This window comes from Dermacentor silvarum, unplaced genomic scaffold (genome assembly GCF_013339745.2).
Source record: "Dermacentor silvarum isolate Dsil-2018 unplaced genomic scaffold, BIME_Dsil_1.4 Seq351, whole genome shotgun sequence".
In the NCBI taxonomy this organism is placed as follows: Eukaryota; Metazoa; Arthropoda; class Arachnida; order Ixodida; family Ixodidae; genus Dermacentor; species Dermacentor silvarum.
The window spans coordinates 54,764-79,607 of NW_023606097.1; the positions used below are offsets into that span (position 1 = coordinate 54,764).

At 48.1% G+C, this 24,844-nt stretch overlaps 1 long non-coding RNA gene across 1 annotated transcript in view; it reads left to right on the forward strand.

Moving 5' to 3' along the window:
- The window catches only part of LOC119434969 (uncharacterized), a 46,461-nt gene extending 21,867 nt beyond the window's left edge, over positions 1 to 24,594 (forward strand). Inside the window, exons 2-3 of the long non-coding RNA XR_005188719.2 lie at positions 8,577 to 8,770; positions 23,857 to 24,594. This is a non-coding gene — a long non-coding RNA (uncharacterized LOC119434969). The remainder of the gene's footprint in view (positions 1 to 8,576; positions 8,771 to 23,856) is intronic.
- Positions 24,595 to 24,844: the final 250 nt, after the last annotated feature.

Consider the following 24,844-nt stretch of genomic DNA (forward strand, 5'->3'; position numbering starts at 1 on the left):
GAACTGTGAGCGGTTTGTTAGAAAATCTTTTATCCATGAAAAATTTAATCCTCTCTGATTACACTTTTTAGTTTTGCGATGTTTACTATGACATACGCAATCAAAGGCCTTTGATAAATCAAGTAAAATCATGTCCATTTGGCCGCGGTTGTTGATGTAAAGTGCGAGGTCATGAACTACCTCGGTTAGCTGGTGATAGTGGACAAACCGCTACGAAATCCATGCTGATTAGGGTACAAGAAGTTTAGTTTCTCAAGAAAAACGGTTATGTGTTTTGGATAATGTGTTCGAACACTTACCCGAAGTGTAGTAAGATATATTCGGACGTAATTTGCACGAAGACTTATCTCCTGATTTGTGAATGGGTATTATTTTGGCAATTTTCCAGTCATCTGGTAGCTGAGACAAAGTAAGTGATTTACGGAAAATTAGCCCAAGATACTTGCTGCACCATTCCGCATATTTTCTAAGGAATTCATTTGGAATATCGTCTGGGCCACTGGATTTTTTAGGATCGAAGTTTAGCAGTAGGTTGAGTATTCCTGCATCTGTGAATTCAAGACAATCAATGCTTGATGGACCAAGGGATGAAATGGGAGGATCGATACCGTTATCTGGGGTGAATACTGAGCGAAAGAAATTGTTGTGATATTAGTTTTTCCTCTCTTTCCTCGGGACCCGTGTGCGACGCCGTGAATTATTAGTGCAAAGGTGTCCCCAAAACCTGTTAGGATTGCTTTTAATAAAACTAGGAAGGGTGACGCTGAAGTAGTATTGTTTGGCATTTTTTGCTTTCTGTCGGAACCCTGCTTTCGCGCAGTGTAGTTTGTGCCGAATGGACAGCTCGCAGTTTGTGTTTTTCAACCCTGCGCAGTCTTTATTCTTGCTTTGCCTGAATTACTTCACGTGTTATCCAAGGATTGTTCACTGTTGGTTTCCTTAGTTTCGTTGGTATGAAGTTAGTAATACAGTGGATAACAGTAGATTTGAACCTGAGCCAAATTAGATTAGTATCAGTGGCTGCATCGGAAGCTAGCTGTGAAAAAATTCAAACTAATCTGCGAGATGGGTTAGCACACTGTTATCGTCTGCCCTTTTAAAATCGGTTGCAGTTGATCTACGCTGTTGATCTGCAAAGCTAAAGCCGAGCGGCAGCAAGCAGATAGGTATGCTATGGTCAGATATGCCCTCTACTACATCAGTTTGAACCTGGTCTATTGGAAAGTGCTGGCTAATAAGTATCCAGTCAAGTATATTTTTAGTTGTGTTTTGTGTGAGCGTTGGAGATGATACGATTTGATGAAGGTTAAAATTCAACATTAGGTCTATCAGTGCGTCCGCGGCAGCCGATGTGTGGTTAAGTGTAGTCCAGTCAATGTCCAGAATGTTAAAGTCTCCCATTAGCAGGACACGAGAGCTGCGTACGTGATGTTGCATGAAGTCTTGAATTGTGGTGATGCACTCGTAACCTGAAGATGGGCTTCGATAAATGCAACCAATAAATATGGGGTGCCATCACAAAGAAGCCGACAGAAAATGGCCTCGGCGTCTGTCACAACGGGAAGGCATATATATGAAAGGCATTTTTTGATTAGTAAAGCGACGCCACCACCACGGGAAGGTCGGTCTTTGTGAATAATGACATAATTGGGAGGAATGTGTCCAAGTTTATGCAGCCGGTAAAACTACTATCCCTACTCCGAATAGCTCTCTACTAATTTGCTATCGCAATTGATGCTTCGCCTTTCGGCGAAACAGCCACATTTTTTTTTGCTTCTTCCCTCATTAGCTATTCTGTTTTTGTCCCCCTCCCGCATAATCGATTATGAACTGCCTGATGTGGCGGGCACATCTAGTCACAATTGATGTCGCAGTAGCCTTTCAGTGTAGCATAGCCGTTGAAATCCAAGCGTTCACATCGCCCTCAGGGTTCGTGCTGCGCTTGCGAAGCTGTCATTCATAGGGAAAACCATGAACTCTAATTGCAAAGGCAGTATAGCTTTTCAGTGGAGCAGAAATTGACAGTCACTTTAGCATACGTCAAACAGGGTGAAGGCGAAAGCCTGCGTGCTTAAGAGACATTCATTAAATTACTTGACATTCTCATTCCAATGCATTGTTACTTCTTGCTTGTTTTTTTGACCAAAAGTCCCGGTTCGAGTGCCTTAATTGATGCTACCTTAATTAATGTTGCCCTAATTAACAGCAAAGGCCGTGGGTTCGAGTACCTTAATTAACTGTATATTAATTAAATGTACCTTAATTAATTTCGCCTTAATGCCAAAGGTGGCGGGTTCGACTCCCACATAAGTTCGAGGGTTAAACTCCCACTGATGGTCGCAGGTTAGAGTGCCTGAATTAACTCGTATCTTAATTAACCAATGACGATGGTGACCTGCGCACCTTTATGATTGTTGCATGAGCATTGCTTACTTATAGAAGACGATAACGATGGTGACCTGCACATCATCACAATTGTTGCGTGAGTGTTTGTATATAGGTAAGATACGATGAGTGGTGTAGTAAGTGAATTATTACACCGAGTCGTCATCGTGTACGATTTCACTTCGACAACACAGTTTTTCGCTCGAGGACATTGAAGGTCGACTGAAAGATAAGACATAAAAGGCTTTCGCCTTAATAAATTTACGCAGACGAGCGAATGCGTGTGCAATACCAAGCTGCCGCGCCACTGCAGCAGCAGCCAACGCGGCCAACCGGTAGCCGGACTCGACTGCAGCGCCGTTAGTTCGTGCGACCACCGCGGGGCCCACGTGCTTGCGCTGGCCAATATGCGGAGCTCCGAAACTGAGTTGGTTCTAGTAACGTTGCTTACGAGTGCGAGAATATAGCCTTAGGGCTGGTCCGCACGACACCAGTTTCCCGCGCCACGGTCGGTCTGGATGGCGCGCGCTCCCTTGCTTCTTTAAAAAGCCTCGAGTCCGGTCGTGCCCGCACGTACATCACTGAAGGGGGCAGCACTCAGTGGTCTGCTTTGCTTGCGGCTCGTTTGCCGCCGGGGCGTGCAGCAATTTAAATTGGGCCAGGACCGATCCCTCCCACGGCACGAAAAACCTGCTTCTCGGCAGCTTTCATGGCATGCCGCCGCGCCGCGCAGCATGCGTTTTTCTGCTATAGTCGCCGGCCTTTAACACATTGTTCATGGCTTGTTGGAATGTAATTTAATCTAGTACACTTGAATATAAAGCTACGAGTTTCAGAAATACCAGTTTGCAGCTGTATCATCCAATTTCAGGTGAAAATGTGGTCATATCAACCATATACCAAACCATATCAATGTATTTTCATATATATATGAAAATACATTGCTCCTATGCAATGCTGGCCGGGAAACAAAAGAAAAACGTATCATCTCAAAAAACGTATTACGCTGAATCGTATCAACGAGGTTCCACTCTATCTCAGCATACTGTCAATCAGTTGCTGGGATTTTTACAGGAGGGGTTTTGAATACAGGGTATATATGTAAGGACTTACATACTACGGTTCATTTCGTAGCATCTTCAATGTTGTTTGCAATAGTCAGCGCACGTTCAAGACTGAGCAAAGTTCCTTCTAGAAGTAGGTGTTCCCGAAGAACATGGTTGCTCGTTTTCGCTAAGCTGGTCAACTTCCTCACCGAAGTCGCAACTCGATGAAAGTTCACGGTACGCGTGGCGAACGCAACTGCGGCCTCTCAGGCTGTTGGGTGCGTTGTCCGAACCAATGTCACTCCACGACGACGTTTGTTTAAAAGTGAAGTAGGCGTCCAACGTATCCACCGCTGCATCATACTGATCGCTCGTGCCGCTTTCGTCCTTTTGCACTGCATGTGGTGTCGACGCTTTCTTTTTCGGCAATGCGTAGTACAAGCGTTGCCCTTCCACACCCAAACAGTGCAGCAGTAATGGCACACAGGTGGGTTGGCGTTGCTCCCTGATGCTAGGAGACAATTCTTGAATAGGCGGTGCCACTGCATCCAAGGAATGGCTGGCATTCTGGGCATACGGCAGCAACATGTGGGGGTACGATCCCCAACCTGTAGCGCGTGCGATCGCAGCTACGTAGGTTTCGGGCGAATAAGGCAACAAGCGAGACAATTCAACAACATTTATTGCTGTGAGCAATAAGACACACTTGCAGAGGGAAGTCCACTCTATAAAAAGGAAAAATAGGCTTGCCTCGTTGCGTGTAGAAGTCAAGCAAGCGAGGTCACTCACGGGTTGCAGCGGGTATATCCATAGGGGCAGGTCAGGTGTAACGAGGTCAGAGAGCCCTGGGGGTCCCTTGGTTGCGCTCTTTTATACCTTTTATTGCGATAGCAATTATATGGACACTCCAAAGCAGATTTCTGCCATCGGCGTCGCCGTCGCCGTGAGGTTCCGTATGACGTCAATGAAGATGAAATCGTCGCCGCGCGCTGCCGAACGCTGTATGTGCGAGTGAAAGGGCGCGAGGGACGCGCGCTATCACGGGAGTGAACCCACGGCGGAGAACAAACGCGCGGTCTACGCCGTGCTTCCTTAAGGGCTGCAGAAGTAGGCGTCTCTTTCCTCCTTTACAATCACCATATATGTAGAGCAAACGCGCCTCCTTCTGACACACGAAAGGCCATGGGGGGGAGGGGGAGGGAAGGGAGGCGAAGTTTAGCTGCGGCACCAAGTGCTTATTTACATCAGAGGCTCTGGCAACAGTCACCAACACCGCACGCATTTTGTGCGAAGGCAGCCAAAACGCCGACGGCGTCGGCAAGTTCTGCATGTGGCCGGTGCTGCTGCATGTCCAAGTTTATACAGCTGATAAAGCTACTCATTACTCTGTATAGCTCTCTACAAATTTGCTATCGCAATTGATGCTTCGCCTTTCAGGTGAAACTGTGACAACTTTTTTACCTTCTCGCGAGGGGAATGTCCTCCTCGCCCGTCAGATGCCTTCCCTCTTCCCGTGCGGGTGCGTGCGTCGCGAGAGGCGAGCGAGAACGGGGAGAGGTCAAGTGCCTCTCTCTTGTGTCCGCCCGGCTCCAGCTGCGTGCGCTACGTGCGCATGCGACGACAAGCGTACGCAGGAGAAGATGGCGGTGTGAGCTCCCCACAACCTCGGGCGGCTTGTGCAGACTCGTTGCTTCAGCACTTGGTGATAGAGGTGATATTATTGCAGAAGATTCAAACTAGGGCGCATGCGCCAATTATCAGGTCGGATTTCCTCTGGCAGAAAAGGCGTCATAGCCAACACATAGGATGGTGTTTTAGAGTGTACCACGGCAGCTGGCATAAAAAATCTGCATGAGAAGCTCCTTCCAGCTCTGTGGAAGCTACTGGCGCCTCAGGCAATAAGGAAGGCGAACACATCAAAATGTTTTCATCCGTGATTTGTCACCTGCAACCGATGTCTGTAGCATTTAAGCATCCGCAGTGTTCGTTGTTGTGCAACAATATGCAAATGTGGCATGGTAGTAGACGTACAAATTATATTCACCTTGTGCAAGCACCTGTGTTCTCATACCTCGCAGCCTTCTGCTAAACGCCGCTTATGAGATACTCCACTGAAGGCAAGTGTTAAAGCGAAGCCTTATATGGCTAGGCGAAACAAAAAAGGGTCTGTCTATTTCCTGTGCACAGAAACTATCATTGCATCAGCATCATCTTCTTCGCAGCTGGCTTGTTGGCGCCCCTTGGGTTGTGCTGCTCGGCATGCACTCATGCCACTGCTGCCGAGTTTGTCGTCTTCTTCGACAGCTGGCTCCGTTGCCGCTCATTATTCCACCATAGAATTTCTTCACTTTTGTCGTCGTAATGGAGAAGCCGCATTTACTGGGGTATGAGCCATTGCTTAGAGGGTATGAGCCATTCATTGTCTTACGTAATGGACAGATTTAATTTTGAAGCAATTGAATTTCGAAGAATTGCAAGCGGCAATAGCGGGCGAATGCTGCTAACCACGCCGCCGCGCAAACTCGAGACATTGAACCCAAGCGACAATGGCAGACTGCGGGCATATCGTGAGTGACGTTGTTCTCTCTGTCGCAGCCGAACGTGTAACCTCATTAATGCAAAGAAAGTAAGAAAGAAAAAACGCAGAGCTTTTCCGCTACTGTGAAGATGGAAGCCAGCGAAGCTGTGACTATGGTGGGTCTGCTATAGTGAATTTATATATTATCATTATTGATTATATTGAGTGTCTTCGGCATGTTCGTCAAAGAGTAGGACACCGACGTCTTGTTTTCTCCTGGCACAATGGCCAAGTAGTGGTTTGCTGCGCAAGTCTGCCCCATCTTCATAGACCATAGTATGAGCCACTGTGTTCATAGCCGTGGCACACTGCACAGCAGCATCAGGATCCTGTAAGATCTCTCCCGCTCTGCTCGGCGGCTCATACCCACATATCCAACGCAGGTATGAGCCACACGTGATTTATTTCTTTCCTTCCTTCCTTCCATCTTTCCTTCTCATTCCTGGCTCATACCCATTTCCCTGTCTCATACCCACATATCCAATGTGGGTATGCGCCACCCGGGATTTTATTATAGTTAATCGTAACATAAATACGAACACGTGATATTATTGATGTCATGGCTTATCAGTCATGTCAGTCATCCGTTTTGACAGCTGTGCTAAGGCATAACTGGCGGGAAACCGCCACGCACATGGAGCCAAACCACCACGCACATGGAACCGAAATTGCTGTACACGCCGGTCGGTCTACGGTCGTGATCTGCGCGTGCCGAGCACGCGTGCTTGGCACAGCATCCAACAGCACGAGTGCAAACCAAGGGGTGCCAACGAGCCAGCTATGGAAAAAGGGACGATGCTCGAGCCAATGTGATGATGAAGTTTTTTCTACACGTGGACATGATCCTGGGGAACCTAGGCCTTAACAGCTTCGCTGTAAAAAACAAAGATGTAACCAATAATTGAGAAATACTTTAATGAACCATCGGAATTAACCCAGTCATAAACACCGGGACCACACGTTTCAGCTTCGCTGGTTAACCATCTGTACGGAGTGCTTGGGCAGTGATTTTTTTTTTTATAACGAGATGCCGCCTACGTCGGGTCCCCAGAACTGCTGTATAAGCAGGCCATTGCAGCGAATGCGCAGCCAGATGCCGGCGTCGGTGATACATCACAACAGCAAATGTTTCGGTGCTGTAACTATAGGCCGAGTTTAGTGCTGGGGCTTCATTTGATTTGCAGTACTTTTTCTCAGCAGTGCCTTGAGGTTTGCTTAGCTGATAACACGGGCAAACATCCTTTTGATGTTGCTCACCCACACCACGTCATCTGCCTAGTTGGCGTTTGCTCGTCGCCGTCATTGTGTACCATACAAGAGCGGAGTAGAAAATAATAATGTAACACGCCGAAGTGGCTCAGTTAGCTAAGGCGTTGCACTGCTGAGCACGATATCGCGGGATCGAATCCCGGCCACGGCAGCCGCATTTCAGTGGAGCGAAATGCAAAAGCGCTCATGTGCTTGCGTTGTAGTGCACGTTAAAGAACCCCAGGTGGTCAAAATTAACCTGGAGCCCTCCACTACGGCGTGCCTCATAATCAGAATTGGTTTTGGCATGGAAAATCACAGAAAGAAGAAAAATAAAATAATAACGCAATGAACGATTAGGCTTTTAAAACGTTCCGCATCAGTGCTAAGGCTGTGGTGCCATCTGCTAGGTTAAAATCAAACCCGTTTTATATCTTGGCATCATCTGTGTAGGCCTAACAGCATCAAAACAAAGAGCTGATCTCAATAATGACAAAACATAGATAGTGTCCTGCCCTCAGAATGAGGCAAGACTTAGTGATGGTTGATTTCGCCTTTTATTTTGCCATCAGAGTGGAGAGCAAGTAACGAGCGTGGGGATCGAAGTGGGCGCATGCAAGGTAGCATGTGAGAAGCCATGGCTAGTGTATAAAATACAACCTGGAGAGTGTTGACAGTTAGACTGGGCTGATTATTCTTCCTTATGTAATAGCTTGTACTAGAAAATAAACGAAAGCTTACTCTGTGTGTGAAATAATGCTTTTATAAAGACCTACTTATAGTTGATGAGAAAATAAATTCCTATTTTTCTGTATGGCCTCATTAGTTATGAACTTTCTTGGCAGTGCTTATGTACAGTGATGGAGAGGAGGTTGGAGGAGGAGTGGCGCTACATTGAAAACTGGTTTATCTAGGGACTTTGTCAGTGAGGAAGTGCGATATAGTGAGCTTCTAAGCAGGATCGTAGCAACGTGCGATGGTGCGGGGGCGTTTTGAACTGCCGCGGCGAAGGAGTGCCAAACCCTGCAGAAAGTGAGGTACTCGGTGCGCAACGGCCGGGTATGTTTTTGGTTTTATTGGTTTTATTTTATTCATTATATCCATTGGCAGGATAATTTCACTTGGTTATAACGAGGTTCGAGTGTATCTATATTTTCATGCCTACCCATGTGTTGTTTGTTTCTTTTTTTAAGTTGTGCTTTGTACTTTTTCCAGTCTAAACACCCACCTACAACAATGCCTCACAGTGAATGTATGTATAATAATAACAAACTGTTTGTAATGATTGAGGCATTCTTAAGCGTTGGGTTTTGTTGCAGGGGACAATCGGCTGGCGCGGCGCATGCTCCTGCGGCTGGAGCAAAAGCTGCGAGGCCTGGAGGAGGGCGCGCCCTTGAGCGTAGCAGGACAGGTGAACCTGCTCATCCAGCAGGCCAGGGACCCACACAACCTGAGCCGCCTGTTTCCTGGCTGGCAGCCCTACGTCTGAGCATCAGGGACAGCTCCCATTGTGGTGCGCCTTCTCACTGACCAGCTTTGGCCAGCAGTGTCTCATAGGACGACCTTATAACTGTGCCTTGCAGGCTAAAGTTGCTGGTCACCAAATGTAGGCAGCCGGTCCACATTTTATTGTGAGCTGGCCAGAGATGCCATTCCAGCCAGCGGGAATGTTCTTGTTTGTTCCTGGCCGATCGCCATCTAAGGTGGCCGCTTGGGGTGCCACTACAGTGGCTCTCCCCAGTGTGTGTGGTAAAAAAAGGAGAAACATAAAAGGCAAGCAACTAAAGTTGGATCAGGCCACACAACTAGGTCAATGGGTGTGAGTGACAAGAATGTGCTCAAGGCAATGAAACAACACATATACAGTGTGTCCCAGTTAACTCGGACCAAGCTAATTAAAAATGAGATACGAAGGTGCGGCCAACAGCATGTAAGACTCGGAAAAAAATAAAACTCGCCTGCAGTGAATTCCTGAAGAAAGGAACAGGACTGAAAGGAACTATGTGTACAGCGCTGTGTCCACATCATTCCTTTCAGTCCTGCATTCTGCTTTGTGCACTAAAAAAAGTTGTGGCTATCAACTGTATGAAAAGCAACTTATGCGTGCCATCTTTATCACTGCGCAGAAAGGCTTTTCGCTTATGCCTATTTCATAAAGTATTTCATCATCTATCCTTAGCAGTGAGCTCATTCTAGCACCTATTTATCTGTCATCTCGACTTGATCACCGTCATAAAGTAACAGGCACTTTTTGTCACACAAACAGGTTTTTATGTTCATTTATTCGACATGCAATGAACGACTGGAACCACATTCCTGATGCTATCGTGTCAATCGAACACAGAGCACTTTTCTGCCAAACCTTGTTTGCTTTTTGTCAACTGTGACCATGCACGTGGCCACATCGCCGTATTCGCACAAGCGCTGTCGCGCCGTATTTTCCTTTTGTCTATTTCAGATGTTGCTTGGTTTATATAATTTGAATGTCATAGTATTCTTGTTATTTGATTTCTTAATGATTCCATCCATTGCACATGTCACTTGCATTATTTAAATTTGTTGTAATCATTGTTATTGTTTTTCGCATGTACCCCACTCACCTATATAATGCCTTGGTGCTTGAGGGTATGTGAAATGAATAAATAAATATATAGATAGTCAGCTTGAGAGAAGCTCCTCACCTGCACAGCCTTGCTGTGTGTCTCTGGAGCATCTTTTGGGGATATCGTTGGCATATCCAATTGCAGCGTTTGACGATGTTTGTGTCAAAGTGTTAACAGCTGCAGGAAGGCTAGGTGTAGTGATGTTGGCATCGGAGAGTCGTGTGAGGTGCAGGGTGACAGTAGCATGTGAGCTGTGACATTCCTATCGTTTGTAGGGTCTCACACATGCTCTTGGGACAAAGGAACGACAACACAGTAGTGCAAACAATCAAAAGGGTATTTATTGCACCTTTCATACACTAATGCATGCTAGCCGAATTACTACGCATAGAACATTCACATGGGCGTGACAAATCAAGGAAGTCCGACTCACCGCGATCGGATAGCGAGCAAATATATTCGCCCCATGCTATGACACCATCGCCTAGTCGTTAACGCGTACGGTCACGCGAACAGTGGCGAGTTCGAACGATCCGCGTTCGCCCATACCGGTGCTCTGCTCCTAGCCACGCGAGACGGTCTCGTGAAGCGGGGATCGGCGCATGCGTGGGACGCTTGCATCGCTCACCGACCCCCACCAAAGAGGAACAGCTGAGCCTTCTCCCTTTTGCGCCGGCGTGACCCCCCGCTAATGCTGTAGAATTCGTCAGTGTTGCCCACTATGTCCTTATGGACTAGAAATCCTACCCCGGATTCTCTCTTATCTGGAAGACCTCTGTAGCAGAGGACGTGGCCGTTAGTCAGCACTGTGTAAGCCTCACCAGTTCTTCTAACCTCACTAAGGCCAATAATATCCCAGGCAATGCCTGATAATTACTCAAATAGTCCTGCTAAGCTAGCCTCACTCGAGAGGGTGCGCGTGTTGAACGTTGCCAGGTTCAGTTTCCATTGGCAGTCGTCATAATAAAGCCGAATAAGAGGTACAAAATGAAGGTAGTACAAGCCTACGCCCCAACTTCCAGTCACGATGATGAAGAAATAGAACAGTTTTATGAAGATGTCGAATTAGCAAGGAGAAAGGTGCAAACTCAGTATACTGTAGTCATGGGCGACTTCAATGCAAAAGTGGGCAAAAAGCAGGTTGGTGAGCAAGCAATTGGCAACTACGGAATCGATTCTAGGAATGCAAGAGGAGAGATGTTGGTAAATTCACAGAAAGGAATAGGCTCCGAATAATGATACATTCTTTAGGAAGCGCAGCAACAGGAAGTGGACCTGGAAAAGCCCTAATGGAGAAACAAGGAATGAAATAGATTTCATACTCTCTGCCGATCCAAGCATAGTGCAGAATGTAGAAGTGTTAGGTAAGGTAAAGTGCAGTGACCATAGGTTAGTGAGATCTAGGATTTCTCTCAATTTGAAGAGAGAAAGAGTGAAATTAGTCAAGAGGAAACAGGCCAACCTAGACGCAGTAAGGGTGAAAGCAGACCAATTCAGGCTGGTGCTCGCAAACAAATATGCAGCTTTAGAACAGGAAGATGAAGAAAACATAGAGGTAATGAATGAAACCGTAACTAGGCTGATCTCAGAAGCAGCAATGAAGTGGGAGGTAAGGCACCAAGGCAACCAGTAGGGAAGCTCTCCCAAGAAACAAAGGACCTAATAAAGAAACGTCAAAACATGAAAGTGTCCAACTCAAGAGATCAGATAGAATTCGCTGAACTGTCAAAACTGATCAACAAGAAAAAAGTAAGGGATATTCGAAATTATAACGTGGGAAAGATTGAGGAAGCCGTAAAATATGGACGCAGCATTGAATCAGTAAGAAGAAAGCTTGACATAGGACAAGGCAAGATGTATGCACTGAAAGATAAGCATGGTAATATCATCAGCAATTAAGATGACATAGTAAAAGCAGCGGAAGAATTCTATACTGAACTGTACAGTTCCCAAAACAGCCAAGCTACTTCCATTCAAAATAGTGATGAACCGGATACAGAAGCTCCTTCTATAACTAGCGATGAAGTTAGAAGGGCCTTGAAAGACATGACCAGGGGAAAAGTGGCTAGAGAAGATGGAATAGCAGTAGATTTAATCAAAGATGGAGGAGATATCACGCTTGAAAAGCTTGCGGCCCTTTATACGCAATGCCTCACAACTTCAAGTGTACCAGAGAGCTGGAAGAACGCCAACATTATACTTAGCCATAAGAAGGGAGACGTTAAAGAATTGAAGAATTACAGACCCATTAGCTTGCTTTCAGTATTATATAAAGTATTCACCAAGATAATTTCCAATAGAATCGGGGCAACACTTGACTTCAGCCAACCAATAGAACAGGCTGGCTTCAGGAAGGGATATTCTACGATAGATCATATTCATGTCATGAATCAGGTAATCGAGAAATCTGCGGAGTACAATCAACCTCTCTACGTGGCTATCATAGATTCTGAAAAGGCATTTGATTCAGTAGAGATTCCAGCAGTCATATATGCATTGCGTAATCAAGGAGTACAGGAGGCATACGTGAATATCTTTGCAAATATCTACAAGGATTCCACAGCTACCTTGGTTCTCCACAAGAAAAGTAGAAAGTTACCTATGAAGAAAGGGGTCAGGCAAGGAGACACAATCTCTCCAATGCTATTTACTGCATGCTTAAAAGAAGTATTCAAGCTCTTAGACTGGGAAGGCTTAGGAGTCAGGATCGACGGCGAATATCTCGGCAACCTTCGGTTTGCAGATGATATTGTTCTATTCAGCAACAATGGAGACGAATTACAACAAATGATTGAGGACCTTAATCGATAAAGTATAAAATTGGGTTGAAGATGAATATGCAGAAACAAAGATAATGTTCAATAGCCTGGCAAGGGAACAAGAATTCATGATCGCCAGTCAGCCTCTAGAGTCTGTAAAGGAGTACGTTTATCTAGGTCAATTACTCACAGGGGACCCTGATCATGAGAAAGAAATTTACAGAAGAATAAAATTGGGTTGGAGTGCACACGGCAGGCATTGCCAAATCCTGACTGGAAGCTTACCACTGTCGTTGAAAAGAAAAGTGTACGATCATTGCATTCTACCGGTGCTAACATATGGGGCAGAAACTTAGAGGTTAACAAAGAAGCTCGAGAAAAAGTTAAGGAACGCACAAAGAGCGATGGAACGAAAAATCTTAGGAGTAACGTTAAGAGACAGGAAGAGAGCGGTGTGGATCAGAGAACAAACAGGGATAGACGATATTCTAGCTGACATTAAGCGGAAGAAATGGAGCTGGGCAGGCCATGTAATGAGTAGGATGGATAACCGGTGGACCATTAGGGTCACAGAATGGATACCAAGAGAAGGGAAGCACAGTCGAGGACGGCAGAAAACCAGGTGGGATGACGAAGTTAGGAAATTTGCAGGTGCAAGTTGGAACACGCTAGCGCAAGACAGGGGTAATGGAGATCGCAGGGAGAGACCTTCATCCTGCAGTGGACATAAATATAGGCTGATGATGATGATGATGAACCCCCCCCTGTCAGGTGGTGTCAGCAGCGCAACACTAGCACCATCTCTCGTAATACGCTGCAACTCCGCCACCGTAAAGCTACGCGGCAAAGCCGGATTGCAGGAGACGGGAGCCATGCGGGGAAAACAACATCAGAGGACGCGTGTGAGTCGCGCATCCCCACATGTTGTGACCAATGCGTGTGCAATTTGTATGCTCGCCTGGCACCTGGTGTCCTCGTCTGAGGTTCGCTAAAGTGCATGTTGGGGGGACCCCACGAAGCATACTCGACCATGCGAGAGGAGCTGACTCCATATGTGCAGTAGCACAACTTCGTTCAGAGGCCGGTGCATGCGTATGAGAGAGTCAAATGGTGATGAATCGTTCCAGTTACTATGGCATCAATGCCACCGCTTGGCAGTTCTTCACCCTGGAAGCCAGACCGGACAATCCTGTTTCACAAAAACTCACAGCTTCCTTTTTGGTCTCGGCGCTTCACGTGTCTTGGGCTTCCAGGGTTAAAAACAGCCGAAATTTGGTCGGTTGTTGACTCCATTCTTCACAGCTAAGACAAACTAGGAAGACTGCCCGTTTCGAGTGGTTATCTCCAAGAAGGGCAGCCAGCAACCGCAATGGTGGCCACTGGTAGAGCATCTACTTCATGTGTGGGAGGCACTGGGTTTGAAGCATAGCACTGCGGGAAATCCTAATGCGTAGAGATGTCCTCTGGCCTGGTGCTAAGCCATGTAGGATCACCGATTACATCGCAGCCACTGAGTGGAGACCTCGACGGCCTTCCCGTTCACCGTCTACGGGACGCTACCTGTCGCCACAGCGCCGACCATACACAGGCCCAACCCGGGGCCAGTCCATGAGCCCACATCCGGAAAACTAAAACCAGCAGCCAATGGAGGTGTGGTTGCTGTCCGTCGAACTGACGGAGAACCTCCGCCGCCACCGAGGACACTGAAAAGAATATCTCGACGACATATCAACAAGATGTCACCATCCTGATGAAACCTAGAAGCAAAAAAATATGCCTACAAAAGAAGACCTGACGACGCGACATTCCAGCCACAGGTCAACACGATGCAACCGTGATCCGACGCCAAGACCAAACTGCAACGCAAGACACAGAACCACCGAACTCGACGTGCTTCTCGACAGCCACGCTGTCACTGCTTTAGTCGACATGGGAGCTGACTATTTTGTCATGAGTGGACCCATCTCAGCCCAGTTGAAGAAAGTCAAGACTGAATGGGAAGGCCCTTAAATTCAGACCACTGGAGGGCACCTAATAACACCGACTGGAATCTGCACGGCAAGAATTACCATGCATGACCGCACCTACCCTGCCACTTTTATTATCCTCCAACAATGTTCACAAGACGTCATTCTCGGCATGTGCTTCTTGAACCAACATGACGCAATCATCGACCTGAAGTCAGAAGTTGACAACGCTATCCGAAGACCAAGTGATACCGCCGGAGAGTGCTCATAGTCACCATGCCTTGAGGTCGCTCGAAGATCGTCAGCATCCCGCTCGCTCCAGCATTATCATTTCTGTGGGCACCGAAATGCCCACAGACATAGAAGGCGTCATCGTGAGCGACTAACGTCTACTCCTCCACCGGGAAATTTGTGTCGCAAGAGGGATCACTCGACTGCACAGAGGGAAAGCGAAAGTGATGCTGACAAATTTCAGCCAGGTGTTCAAGCACTCAACAAGGGCACGACGACCACATACATCACAAAAATTGTGGAAACCAGCAAGGCGTTGCATATACCTCGACGACCATAGTTCCCGAACCAAACTTCAACATAAATCCTGGTCTCCCCAAAAGTAAGCAGCAACAGCTCAAAAGCCTTCTCTGACAATATAAAGGCTGCTTTTTGACGTCATCGAGGATTCGACAAACATGCAAAGCATCGCATATTAACTGAAGAGTGTGCTCGACCGTACCGCCAGAGCCCTTACCGAGTTTCGACGTGAAATGGGAAGCTATAAGGCAACAAATCTCTGCATTGCTACACAACGACATCCTCCAGTCGTCGAAAAGCCCGTGGGCATCTCCTGTAGTGTTGGTGAAGAAAAAGGACGGAACCCTACGTTTTTGCGTCGATTATCATCTGCTGAACAAGATCACAAAGAAAGACGTATGCCCCTTCCCATGGATAGACAATGCATTGAATCTCAAGACTGGCTACTGGCAAATAGAGTTGACAAGAAGGATCACGAAAAGACCGCCTTCATTTCACCAGATGGCCTCCATGAGTTCCAGGTCATGCCATTCGATTTGCTCAGCACCTGCAACCTTCCAGCGTGGGATGGACAGGGTGTTAGCAGGGTTGAAATGGCAGACCTGTCTAGTCTACTTAGATGACGTCGTCGTCTTCGCCGGGAATTTCAAAGATCAGCTTAGGAGGCTCGGGACAGTACTAGAGGCCATCTAGTCATCAGGGCTCACTCTGAAGCTGGAAAAGTGCCGCTTCGCTTACGATGAGCTTCTGATCTTGGGCCACGTCATAAGCAATTCTGGAGCCCGCCCTGATCCGTAGAAGACATCTGCCATCGCTAAATTCCCACAGCCCATCGACAAGAAGGGAGTGCGCAGATTCGTTGGCTTGTGTGCCTATTACAGGTGCTTCGTCAAGAACTTTTGGTGCATCGCCAGGCCCAATAACCTCTCTCACAAAATCAGACGTCGATTTCAAGTGGCAAGCAGCGCAAGCGGATGCCTTCCAACAGCTTAAACAGCACCTGCAGTCACCACTAGTGCTCGCCCACTTCAATGAAGACACCGACATCTACACTGACACGACTAGCCTAGGCCTCAGTGCCGTCCTAGTCCAAAGGAAAGACAGATTTGAAAGGGTCATTGCTTACACTAGTCGGTTGCTGTCAATAGCAGAAGCTAATTATTTTACGACGGAAAAGGAATATTGACTTGCCATCATTTGGGCTACTACCACGAAATTCTGCCCTTACCTATATGGCAGACCGTTCAAAGTTGTAAGCAACCACCATACCTCGTGTTGGCTGACAAATTTAAAGGACCCTTCAGGATGCCTCACACCCAGCGTCTGAGACTCCAGGAATTCGACATCACCGTCATCTATAAATCGGGACCGAAGCACTCTGATGCTGACTGCTTATCACGCACCCCCATTGACCCGCCGCCGCAAGGTGACGAGGATGACGACGCCTTCCTAGGAACAATAGGCGCAGAAAACTTCGCTGAGCAGCATTAAGCAGACCCAGTACTAAAAAGCTTCGTCGAGTATTTGGAAGGCAACACCGACGTTGTCCCTTGGGCATTTAGGCGAGGATTGTATTTGTTTCGCTGCAAAATGGCGTCCTCGTTTGCTAAACGACGGCCAGCGGGATTACTACAGCCAATCGAGCCTCCTTGTGGACCATTTCAGCAGATCGGGATGGATTTGTTGGGACCTTTTCTGACGTCAACATCTGGAATTAAGTGGATCATCATGCCTGACTGCCTTATTCGCTACGCCGAAACGAAAGCTCTGCCTAAAGGTAGTGCGGCCGAAGTTGCTAAATTCTTTGTCGAGAACATCCTGCTGCGACATGGTGGCCCAGAAGACCTCATCACCGACAGAGGAACGGCCTTCACTGCAGAGCTCACCCACACCATTTTGCAACACAGCCAAACAAGCTACAGGAGGACAACTGCCTATCACCTACAGACGAATGGCCTTATGGAGCGGCTTAACAAGACTCTCGCTGACATTCTTGCAATGTACGTTGATGTCGAGCACAAGACGTGGGATTGCCATCCTGCCATACGTAACCTTCGCATACAGCACGACAGTGCAAGAAACAACACAGATCACGCCGTTCAAGCTGGTTTATGGCAGGAACTCGACGATGACTCTCGACGCCATGCTGCTGCATGTCACTGACAAAGAGAATCTCGACATCGCCGCCTATCTCCAGCGCGCCAAAAAAGCCCGACAGCTCACCCGCCTGCGCATAAAGAACCAGCAAGGGCCGACAGCCAAACTACAATCTTCGATGACGCTATGTCGAGTACCAGCCTGGCGACCGTGTTTGGGTTTGGACCCGAATACGCCGACGAAGATTTAGCGACTTAGCGAGAAACTTTACAAGATCATCCGACGTATTGGTGCACTGGACTATGAGGTTGTGTCAGACGGCATTTCGCAATCACAGCGCCGCCACTCACAGCCTGAAATAGTCCATGTTGTGTGCCTTAAGCCCTTCTACCAGCGCTAACTCTGGAACTTTGTTTCTTTGTAGCATCGGGACGATGCGATGCTTTTTAAGAGGGGGCATTCACACGCGTACTTATTTATCCTTTTCTCGGGGACTGCATTTCACCCACTAACAACTTAACGTTATCGCTAAGCGCAAGACACGCCTGCATGATTGGAACTTGCTCGAATGTTATTGATGGTTCTGTCCGTTGACTGTTGTCACCGAAGCTTATGTAATCTGATTGTATGCACAACGCGAATTGTGTAGTGCTTTCTGGGAGACACACGGGCACCAGCGATTTCTCTGGAACTTTCGCTGACTCATGTATAAAAGCCGACGTGCTTGATCGGCAGATTAGATTACGATGATCGCCGACTGTGCTTGCCGCTATCGTTGTGCTTTGAGTGTTACTTGCTTTTGTGGGCACCAGTTCGCCCAATAAAAAGTTAGTTTCATCATTTACAGTTTTGATGCTGTGTTCTTCGCCATCACTGCCACGTGACAATATTCACAAGTCTCTGTAAACCTCTTGCATTGTCCACTGGTAGCACCACGCCATCTGCAAACTTCATTCCAGGGACCTTCTGTTGCACTCTTTGCCCATTACGAATCCAAGACAAATCAAACCCGAATTCACCGTTTCCAGTCGTTCTATGCCCCTAATATAATGCGGGAACAAAAATGAAGACTGAAGACATCTTTGGTTCAGTCCACAGTGAATTTCCGCCACTTCACTTCATTGCATTTCCGGGCTTCCTATGCAATTTGTACTCAGTTGTTCCTATAAATCTCTCTCATTATTCCACGAATTAGTCATTTATGCCTTCATGCTTGAGAATATCCCATAACAATTTCCTGTCTATGTTGTCATAGGCTTCCTTAATATTGTCTCGGTACACAGGCCTGTAGGTATACAGGTAGCGTAGGTGATAACACGATCACATCCCTGTTGGCATTGAGCTAAGACGGCTCCGATACCGTGACCACTGGCATCGGTACAGACGTCTGTAGGAGAGTGGTCAAAGTGGGTCAGTATAGGTGGCGTGGTGAGAATGTTGGTCAGGTGGGTAAACGCGGCAGTTTGAGCGGGACCCACATAAATGGCACGTCCTTCTTGAGAAGATCAGTAAGTGGTCGGAAAATCACTGCGAAGTCTTTAACGAACTGATGGAAGTAGGAGCTGAGTGCTGCAGGGCTTTGGACGTCTTTGACAGACTGAGGTACAGGAAAAGACGTGACAGCACAAATTTTCTCCGGGTCTGGTTGAATACCGGAAGCGTCGACAAGGTGGCCCAGCAGTGTAATCTGCCGACGACCGAAGTGACACTTCGATGAATTTAGTTGGAGCCCAGCCTCACGGCAGACTTGAAGAACAGCTGACAAGCGCTCAAGGTGTGTCTCAAATATAGGCGAAAATACGAGAATGTCGTCTAGGTAGCAGAGGCATGTTGACCATTTGAACCCTTGAAGCAGAGTCCATCATACATTCAAACGTGGCTGGGGTGTTACATAGACCGAATGGTATAACTTTGAATTGATATAGACCTTCAGGGGTGATGAACGCAGTCCTCTTTTGGTCCTTTTCATCTACAGAAATTTCCCAATAACCAGACCGAAGGTCTATTGATGAAAAGTAGTTGGCACCATGGAGACAATCGAGGGTGTCATCAATGAAAGGCAAGGGGTAGACATCTTTTTGGCAGTTCGGTTTAGATGATGATAATCTGTGCAGAAACGCCATGTGCCATCTTTCTTTTTAACAAGCAAAACGGGCGACGTCCAAGGGCTCGACGAGGGTTCAACAATGCCTTTGGCAAGCATAACCATAAGGCGACACAGAGCTGCTGCTTGTTCAGGCAATAGGTCTGCAGCAATCACGGGACGAAATGTTGCATCAGGGCAAATAGCATCCTGTGGACATGGTGAAGAATCGGAGCAGACGTCTACGGATAACGCCGGGACGTGGTCATCTCCTATAGCAGGCAGCCTTGCAACTGATATGCCGTGGGGGAGAACTCGCTTTTGTCAGGTCAAATTCACGACGAGGAGGCATGTCCGGTTAGCGGCGACAATTATGGCGGAGTGGGGCACAGTGATATTGCACATCAAAAGGACATCAGGAACAGGTGTGGCGACGTAATCATCATCGGGCACAGGGACATATAATGGCAAATCAACAAAAGTCAGGCTTTAGGCGGCAGGTGGACGAAGGCAGTCGTACTAAAGTTGTTCGGCACGAATATGCGCGAGTAGAGGAAGTTCGAGGCAAAGGGTACCGGCAGAACAGTCGATCAAAGCTGAATGCGCCGTAAGAAAGTCTAGACCATGGGGACAATTGGTCAGCACTGTAAAAAGAGCTGGAACGTGGCGGTCATCGATACTTATACGGGAAGCACACATTCCAGTGACGGAAACAGTGCTGCCATTGGCAACGCATACAGCTCGTGTAGTAGCAGGCGTGAGAACCTTCTTCAGTTGACGACGGAGGTTATAACTCATTATGGACAACTGGGCTCTAGTATCTATTAACGCCATCAAAGGGACACCGTCAACATGAACATCAAGTTCTCGTTCATTGGGAGCGTCAATGGAGGATTTCGACACGATGAAGATAATGCAGCAATATCTAGAAATGCTATCCATAAAGGTGTATTCCAAGCTATTGAAAGCTTGTCCGCACTTTTGTTAGCAGACAAGTGCACTGCAATGTGACATGCCTTTTTCTACTCCCGACAGAAATACGCAGCTACACAATTCCTGTGGGCATCAATGTTGAATGACGCCCTTGTCCCTCATCCATTACACCTGTCATGAGCCACAAAATGAAGAAAGAAAGAAGAAAAGCAGAAGATAAGAAGAGAACAAGAAGACTCGAGGAGTTGGTGGCAGAAATAAAGAAAAAAGAAGTTAGAAAATAAGAGCGGCTGAATAAAAGGAATGCAATATGAAAGTAGAAGAAGAAGCGCAAAAGTGCACGCGCAGCTACGTGGCCAACGGGAGAAGGGACACGTAGCCGAGGAGAGCAGCCCAGCTACGCTCTGGACGCAGGCAGGCAGAAGGAGCTGGAGGCCGAACAGGACGGGTGAATCGCGGAGACGGCGGCAACCCAATGGAAGCTGTGCTTCAGCTGCCGCGGCCACGACCCGCGAGCTGAGCGAACGCCCCATCGGAAGCCGCAGCTACAGGCTGACGGCACCGCTTCCCGGATTCCCTGCGGCTACGATCCGCAGGCTTGCGGAGTTGACCGGCGATCCAGGCGCCTCGGTCACCCCACCATCCTGACCCCCGAACAGGCCAAACAGTGGACTGAACGTCGGACACAGCGACTTCGAGTCTACGACGCATCGGCGGGCCCAACGACGTGTCGCCGGAAGCCACGACGACGAGGTGACGTGGCCACGTCGAGGGACGCCATGTAAATATTTTGGACTTATCAATTCAAGGTAGCTGAGGACTTTGGGGTATTTCTAGAATTGACTTGTGCTGTAAATTGTTTGTTTAGTGCTGTTGTCTTTGCCGTTTGTTTTTACGATTATAAATGTTTGTCTTAAACGTTCGACTTGTCCCTGTCTGTCTTTAGTCCACCGAAAGCCGTGACAACACCCAAAATCGTGCCGTGTGGTTCCAATTTAACAGAGCTCCAGTACCGGCACCTGGCTCTGCTGCATATAGATGTGTGGGATGTTTAAAACAAGTCAGGCTTTCCTAGGACTGTACAGGGCATCCCGAGATTTCCTGAATCTACATCCCCAGGGCCGTGTACTGTCGATTAATACCAAGTGTTGCATCACATGCTGTCACTTGTGGGGATGCGCGACTCTCACGCGTCTCCTGTAATCCGGCTTCACCGCGTGGCTCAGCGCCGGCGGCGGTCGTGGTGGTTGCGGCGCATTGTCGCGATGCTAACGCCACCGAATGGCGGGGTGACTTGGGAGAAAGAGGTTGAAGGCGCTTCATCTTTGGCTTGGGATCGGCGACCAACAGACACGAACGCTTCACGGGACCGTCTCGCGAGGCTAAGAGCAGGACACCGGTATGGACGAACACGGATCGTTCGAACGCGCCACCATTCGCATGACCGTACATGTGAACGACTAGCCGATAGTGTCACAGCATGAGGTGAACATATTCGCTCGCTATCGGGTCGCGGTGAGTCGGACTTCCTTGATTTGTGGCACACCCATGTGAATGTTCTATTGGTAGTAATTCGGCTAGTGTGTATTAGTGTATGAAAGGTGCTATAATGCCCTTTTGATTGTTTGCACTACTGTGTTGTCGTTCCTTTGTCCCAAAAGCATGTGTGAGACCCCACATCTGGCTGCCCAACGGGAACCACTTGGGGCATCGGACGATAATTTTAAGTTTTGCTAGGTTCGAGGCAACCTTTGTCTCAACCGAAGCGTAGTCCTAGCGTGGATTTTGATCGCTAGTGTCACCGGCATGCTTTCTTGAGCGAGGCGATGGTTGCTGTAGCGTGTTTGAACTTTTCAACATGCTAAGTGCTTTCACGAGTGTTTTGTTGAAGTACACTCGTCGGTACGAAGCCACGTGGTCTGCATCCTGGAAGAGCGAGGCCTAGCGCCCGCAGAGCAATGGCAAGCCTGAAGCGAGTGAGTACGGAAGTGTCGTGGTGGGCCGAATTTCTTATGTCAATAGCTTCTTCTATCTCTGACTTCAGAAATCACGGCTCAGGAAGCCGGGTGGCCTAGGGCCACGGGTGCCGCTACGGGCTGACTGGTATTGCGGCCTGGCACCGGGCGCTCCGACACCGTCTGGGACGGTGGGCGCCGTCAACCTCGGATGCTGTGTGCACCGAGCGGGGTAGGACCACCTCACAGAGCTAACGTCTTCTCGCGGCTGCCTGTTGTGCCCATTTTGGGTGATGTTTTGTTTTTGGATGCCGGTTGTTGTCAAAGTAGCGACGCATTAGGCCTAAGGCTTTACAAAGCCGGCTGTCGCATGTTGAGGGACACAACATGGTAGGCCGTGGTGTTTAGGGGTCGCACATTGCTTCCCTCATTAGTTCGCCTGGCACGAATTGAAATTACTCGTTCTACTCAAGAAAGCAAGCTTTGTTCACGTGAACCTAGCATATGAATAGACGCCCGAAATTTTGCTAGCCGAATTGAACATCGTACCACGTGGGCGATACGTATGCTGAATTCCTCTTCCTTGCACTACTTTAGTGTTTGTCGAGTGCGTTGAGCGTACGCAGTGTGAGCGGAGTCACCCCTGGTTTGCTGTCACTTGCACATCGTCAGTGCTGCTGCCCCGGACTACAATTGAGCTACCCCAGGCGATGCAGATGCCTGTGGCCAGTTCGGTGCAGATATTTCGGCGGCCGCCTGTTCCGGCTCGCTACCCTCGGCGGCTGGGAAAAGAGCCAGCAGGGCGCGTCGGCGTGAGCGACACTTGCTCTTGCCGACTTCTGCATCGCCGTTTCCGGACACCTGGGCTTGAGTCGTGCCGTCGAATCTGCAGAGATGATGCTGTGACCAACGGACGCCAGCGGTGAACTCCAGAGACAATGTCGGCTTGCATGTTGTGGATAACGTGTAGACATTTCCTCGGCACGGCCATTGTCGCATTTGTTCGCGACGCTGCGTTGACAGACCGTGTGACATGTTTCGCCAGTGTATGCGTAGTGATTTAAGGTTGGGGGGATGTGGGGATGCGCGACTCTCACGCGTCTCCTCTAATCCGCTTCACCGCGCGTGGCTAAGCGCCGGCGTCGGTCGTGCTGGTTGCGGTGCATTGCGAGAGATGGCACGAGTGTTGCGATGCTAACGCCACCGAACGGCGGGGTGACTTGGCAGAAAAAGGTCGAAGGCGCTGCGTCTTCGGGTTGGGATCGGCGAGCGATGCGGACGTGCCGCACGTGCGCCGGTCCACGCTTCGCGAGACCGTCTCGCGTGGCTGGGAGCAGGGCACCGGTATGGACGAAGACAGATCGTTCGAACGCGCCACCGTTCGCGTGACCGTACACGTGAACGACTGGACAATGGTGTCATAGCATGGGGCGAACATATTCGCTCATTATCTGGTCGCGCTGAGTCGGACTTCCTTGATTTGTAGCACGCCCATGTGAATGTTCTATGGGTAGTAATTCGGCTAGCGCGTATTAGTGTATGAAAGGTGCAATGAATGCCCTTTTCATTGTTTGTACTACTGTGTTGTCGTTCCTTTGTCCCAAGAGCACGTATGAGACCCCACACACTTGAGTGTGAAATTCCTGATGTATTCGTTATTCAATCTTGCAGGAAGTTCCAGCTGCACATTTCACTACCTCGAGGTTGTCCCAGGGCTGCCATCATCATCAGCTGCTGCTGACTTGAGCTCACTTGAACAATGGTGGCTACACTGCCAGCTGTGCCATCCACTGTGGAAACCAACCTGCCTGTTGCTTAGCCCAATTGTAGTGGTGGCCATATTGGAAAGTGACCTGACATGTTCTGTACTTATTGAAACAGTTGAAATAAGAAAGTGTTTATGGGTGCCTAAAGTTAAGTGAATACTGTGAATATCTGGAGCAGGTTCTTTGGTTTCTTTCTTTTTTTTTGTATGTATTGCGAATTCAGTAGCTTGGGAAAGCACCTTGCAAATTATACTATACTACATTCAAAAGTAAGCAGTGAATGGTTTTTATAGCTATTGCACATCACAAGCTTTGGTACAGAGTGAATTTCGAGATGCTAGGAAAGTATTGTGCTACAGGAGGGCCAGGGCGGTGTAAAGCCACTCTGTTTCCCGAGGAAGGCCTTGTGCACTGTGGTGATGCATGTTTGTGCTGTCAGCATGATATGAGAACCCCTAAAATATTGCCGCCCTGTTTACTGTAGTTGATGATCTGCCACCATAATACGCAGCATGCATGTGCAAGTTGTCACACAAGGGTTTAATGTGCCTTGCCATGTAAGTTAAAGCACTGGATGTGGTCATGTTCCCAATATGTTTTGTTTAGCTGTAATTCTCTCTTCTTTAAAATCTGTTGGGTGCCTCTTCACATTATTTGTCACTTATATGTATTCATGCAAATATGATATGCACTGACTGTATATCTCTTTTCGTTAATTCATGCTCAACAGAGTTGTGTGCCACCAGGGAGTGGATGTGATTCCGATGAGGCAATTCTTCTGATGTCTGCGTTTATTTGTTCAGTTGTGTGTTATGTTCTCATGTAGTGGTAGCGGCCATTGTTACCACTTTCAGCCGTGCCATAGCACTCTTCTTTAATGCACTTTGATCTGG